Genomic DNA, 5,772 nt, shown 5'->3' with positions numbered 1-5,772 from the left:
TTTATATAAAACCAGACCGTAAAAATTTTTGATCAATTTTAAACTTTTCATACACACGTATATTATCCTTTAATCGGGCTTACAAGGCCCAAAATATTCATTATGCATTATTAAATATTTACCAATATCTTAGTCTTGTATCATTTACTTACTCAACTTTACAACCCTATACATGCCATAGACTCGAAACACTAAGATTTACTTACGCTGATAGCGTAGACTTGACAATGTGATAATATCTCTGACGGCCTCCAACCCGAGCTAACCTGGAAACCCTAGGGAATATGGGAAAGAAAAGGGGAGTAAGCTTTACGCTTAGTAAGTTCATAAGAAAACAATAAGCAACTCATTAACAAGTTTTATCAATGTTTACAACATAATCACAAATTCACTACAAGTTGTCTTCCTGAGCAATAGTCACTAAATTATTTATAACTGGAGCTACAAAACTCCAAATAAATTGCCGTTAATTTTCCCTGAAAATAGACCCATATATCTTCCATCCATAAAATTTTTAGAATTTTAGGTTTGGCCAATCAATACCAGATTTTTCTTAAAGTTTCCCCTGTTTCACTGTTTGACTAATCTGACCACTCTTCACTACGAATCAAATTTCTCATTGTACAGAATTCAAAATAGGTTATATTTGATTTCATTTGAAACTAGACTCATTAATGAGTCTAAGGATATAAATTTTATCTTATAACCATTTTTGTACAAATTATAATGATTTTCTAAAAACAGAATAGGGGACCCCAAAGTCATTTGACTCTATCCCACGCCACTTCAAATATCTCATTATCAGCAATTCTTTTGCTTACATGGTTTCTTTTATAAGAAACTAGACTCATTAAGCTTTAATTACATAATTTATTCAGCTTTCTAACTCAACTCCAACAATTTATGGTGATTTTCCAAAATCACATTACTGCTGCTGTCCCAAGCAGATTTATTACAAATTTACTTTTTCACACATTCTTTGCATTCACATTATTTAAACATGTATATCACCAATCAATTTCATCACATATCTATAATTTCACTCAAGCATAATCTCAATACAATACATCATGCTCAATGATTCGCACACAACCGTTCAAATTAGCAATTATAAGATGATTCCGCACATAGTCCACCCTTATCGATAATTTACGATGGTTTTGCCCTTACTCACATATATGACATAGGCATTTTCACCTATGCTTCTCATTTCACACTCATGATTCAATTCCAGTCGATCTAACATGCATAAGAATATATCACATACTTGGCCAACTTAATGCATTGAACAAATTCAATTGCCGATTTAACACAAGGTCTCATAGTCTTAGACTTTTATCAAATCACCGACATTTAGCCTGCTAGGTTTTAAACCCGATAATATTATTCACCAGCTTAAAGCTTGCTAGGCTCAAAGCCCAAATATCACCATTATAAAGTCGTCTTATAAACAATTCATATAATATAGCATGTATACATGTTCACTTTGCTCTATTTAATCATTCAATCACAATTTATAATTTCCCTTTGAATCATTCGATATTTTGCACACTAAGTGTCATTCTCAATATCTCGCACACTAAGTGCCATTCTCGATATTTCGTATAATCGAGTACCATATTTGATTGCCCCGCACACTAAGTGCCACATTTTGTCGATATGTCGTCGACATTAAAATATTCACGTATATACAATTTATACAATATTAAAGGATTAGAAACATCAATTTAACAATGCTTATTGCATACGAACTTACCTAGCTAAATTGTAGAGATACCAAAGTTCAGGGGCATTTTGGTAATTTTCTCATTTTTCTCGATTTTCCACCCGATCTTGATCTAAATTAATAATTTCATTCAGTATATTAATTTAGACATTAAAACACCTCATTTCATACAATTTGGTCATTTTTATCATTTTTACAAAATTACCCCTAAAGTTTTACTTTTATTCATTTTAGTCCCTGAGCTCAAAACGTGCAAATTAACCATTTTTAACCATAATTAAGCTTAGCCGAATGTTCATGGTATCAAAACAGTCCATAATTCACTTTATGGAAAAATTATAGTTTTGCCCCTAATATTTCAACTTCTTTACAATTTAGTCCCTATATCATAAAAATGCAAATTCATGAAATTGAGTAAAATTCTACTATAGACGAATATCACTAGTGTCTCTAGCAGCACACACATTTCATTTATTTGACATTTTAACCACAAAGTTTTCACATTTATCAATTTAGCCCTTAATTGTCAATTTCACAAAAATTCACTTAACAAAAAGTGTTTAACTATCAACAAGGACTCATATTCTTCCATTAAACTTCAAAGCCCTATTATACTCATCAATGGCAAATATCAAACTATTCAATGGTTTTACAAAATAGTCCCCTCATTAGATAGATTAAGCAACAACGATCCCGAAAATATAAAAATAATTAAAAACGGGACTAGAAATGCCTACCATGCATTAGCTGAAAGTTGGAAGCTTCTTCCATGGCTTCTCAAGCCTTCATATTCGGCTGGTAAAAAGAGAATGAAAAAGATGACACCTTGATTCTTTTATTATATGCATTTTATTATTATTTTTAACCAATTTACAATATTAACCTTTATACACTTTATTTATTACACCAAACGCCAAGCCATCATATCCCATTATCTCTTTAATGGGATAATTACCAAATAAGGACTTCTACTTTTAAGTTCTATATCTATTTAATACCTTTAGGTTATAGAACACAACTTTTGCACTTTACACAATTTAGTCCTTTTTGTTTAATTAACTATCGAAACGATAAAATTTTTCAACGAAACTTTACTACCATCTTATTGCCACTACGTAAATATTTATAAAAATATTTACGACTCGGTTTATAGAAACAAGGTCCCGATACCTCATTTTCTAAACCCACTTGACCTTAGGGTCATACCACTTGAACTTAATAAATCGCTTATAAAACAAAAATCACAATATCAAAAACATTTTTAAAATCATAATTAACTCGTAAATATTAAATATAATATTTACCAACCTACTCGTTCGGATTTGGTGGCCCCGAAACCACTGTTCCGATCAACCTTAAAAAAAGGGCTATTACACAATTACTCATTCTTGTACAAAAGCTAACGATAATAATTTATAAAACGGGGCATGACAACTCTAGGATTTGAAGCAAAATTGTACAAAATAAAATTATGCGAATGAAGGGATTTGAACTTGGGTTTCAAAGATGAACTCACTAACTCTTAACTATTAGGTCAATAACTCACTTATTAACAAACCCACCAAGATAACCTTAAAAAATCAGGGCGTAATGTAACACCCCGAATTATGGGCTAGAAGTTTTAAGGTTTGTGGGTATGGTCAATGAGTAGGTTGTGCTATTATTTTTAGTTGTACGTTAAAGTGACAGAATAGGCTTGTTGGTCTGGTGGTTGAGTGAGAATTAGTGTACTTCTGGGTTCTGGGTTTGAGTCATTAGGTGTGTGTTTTAAGTGATATATTTTTATTTTGTTAAATAGTAAAGTGGTTTTAAGTTTTAAGTTAATAACTAGTTTTATTATTAGGATTACTTTTTTTTCTTTTTCTTTTTTTTTCTGATTACTGCTTGTTTTTCACATTCTCTTCTCCTTTTCCCTTTCTTTGGTTTTCTTTTTCTCTTCTTTTTTTTTTGTGGGAAATGGTTTTTGCTTGCGAATTTTGGAAAGTTTCTCTTCCTTGTCGTCGAGTCGATGTTGGGTCGTCATTAATCGCAAATCAGGTGTGGGATTTGAAACTCTTTTATTTTATTTGCGAAATTATTGATTTTCTATGAAATTTAGCGATCTTTTTGTGTGTTCGGTAATTGGGCAAGTTAGGCTCGTTTCGTTTGTAATTTTTTTAAATGTAGTGCGTTATGGTTAGTTTTTGAAGTGGCATGATTAAAGGTCGTTTTAGTGACTGGAAAACTTGATTTTCAGGCTGATTATGGGTGTTTTTGTGGCCACACGAGCGTGTGTAGGTTCACACGGTCGTGTAGTATTAGGAATTAAGGTTGTTGGGTAAAATTTGGTGCCACACGATCGTGTGGCTGATTTGGAGATCTTTTTCGATTTTCACACGGTCGTGTCCCCTGGGTATACGGGCTGTGTGATAGGGAATTAAGAATTTAGTGATTTGGTCCCACACGGCCTGGCCACACGGTCGTATGGCTAATTTGGGGATTTATGGATTCCACACGGGCGTGTGTTTTGGACACATGATCGTGTCTGGTGGACACACGGACGTGAGGAACCCTCACATGGTCGTGTCAGCCCTGTATTCTATTTTAGTACAAATGGACAGTGAGTTACACGGCATGTTCCCACGGCCATTCCTTGGTTCATACGGGCATGTGCCTCAGTCACACAGCCGCGTACCCCTCTTCACTCGGGCGTTTGACCTCCCACATGGCCAGAGCACACGGACATGTGGTTTTAAGTTACTTGGTTTGGTTTTGTGAATGTTTTAATTTGAAAGTGGGTCTGTGTATTCCGACCTTTGGCTAGACTTTAGTGAAGGTAGTTAAGTCTCCGTATTTGTGATTATGTGCTCTACTTATGTGTTATTTGCGATTGAGGTGTGAGATGTTTGACTTTGAGTTCAGTCTACTTGGTGTGTATGCATATCTGCTTTTGTCTGATTGTCTGTTGACGTGTTCATTATTTCTGTGGGTTTGAATGCATATATGCACTTGCATTAAGTATTTTGGGTTTGGTTGTAAATAGAAGGAAGATTGTTTCTATTCTGATCTAGCAGTTTAACTGCAAGTTTATTTGTATTGTGGTTTACCACACTGTACCGTACGTACGTCAGCTTTACTGTGTACCATTATCTGATCTGGCAGTTTAAGCTGCATCATGACTATACAGTGGACTACCGCATTGCACTGTACTGCTGATATGCTAGCTCTATTGCGTATTAATATCTGAGTGACTTAGTCCACATATATGGTGTGTAGGGTTGGAGGGGCTTTTCGAGGTCCTACGTCATGTGTTTTGGTTGGGCAAGCTTAATCGACTCTTATGGGGTGTGATCGGGGGACAGAGATGTATGTTGGCTAGATGGGTAGGTCTTTTTACTTGACTGCATTTCATACGCATCTGTTTGAGTGATCTGGGTACAAGATTATTTGACTGTATTCTGTCTAACTGTGTGTGACTTGGTGTGCTTGAGTTGTTATGTTCTGATGGGACGTTGGTTCCAAGTATGCTTTCTGACTCTGTGAGTGTCTATAAGTCTATTATGCTCTGGAATTGAGTTCTGTAACTCTATTTTAAGTCTTGTTTTAAACTCACGCTGAGCTCGTGTAGCTCACCCTTTTAGTGTTTCCCCTTACAGGTACACTCGGTTTCGGTAGCTAGACTCGATATGCGACAGTCTCGGATAGTCTTGGTTGAAGATAATTTATCAGTTATCTTTCCAGTTTTGATTTATCATTTTAATTTGTAGGGTTTTATAAAACTATGGTACAAGTTCTACTTTTGAATTTTTCTTGTAATATAATTTTGTTCATAAATTAAACTTAACTTTGATATTCCGGTTTGAAGTCTAAAAGATTAAACATTCTTGGTTTGTAAAGAGATAGAAATGTTTGTGATGGAATTTAAGATAATTTGTTTTGTAAAATTTTCCTACGGTCACTTCGGTGATCAATGTAACCTCCGGGATTCGGTCTAAACTCCTAGGCTGGGTTTTGGGGCGTTACACGTAATTACTCTCGGTTCACAAACCCGATTCTACTAATCCAAT

General features: G+C 34.5%; 1 long non-coding RNA gene across 1 annotated transcript; it reads right to left on the bottom strand.

Annotated features, from left to right (window-relative positions):
- LOC128280667 (uncharacterized) lies at nucleotides 1–2,552 on the bottom strand. Its single transcript, XR_008270769.1, has 2 exons — nucleotides 2,464–2,552; nucleotides 1–275 (listed from the first exon to the last, which is right to left on the bottom strand). It is a non-coding gene; the product is annotated as an uncharacterized LOC128280667 (long non-coding RNA).
- Between the last annotated feature and the right edge of the window lie 3,220 nt (nucleotides 2,553–5,772).

This window comes from Gossypium arboreum, chromosome 9, assembly GCF_025698485.1.
Source record: "Gossypium arboreum isolate Shixiya-1 chromosome 9, ASM2569848v2, whole genome shotgun sequence".
Lineage (NCBI taxonomy): Eukaryota > Viridiplantae > Streptophyta > Magnoliopsida > Malvales > Malvaceae > Gossypium > Gossypium arboreum.
This window is presented reverse-complemented; position numbering and strand designations above follow the sequence as displayed.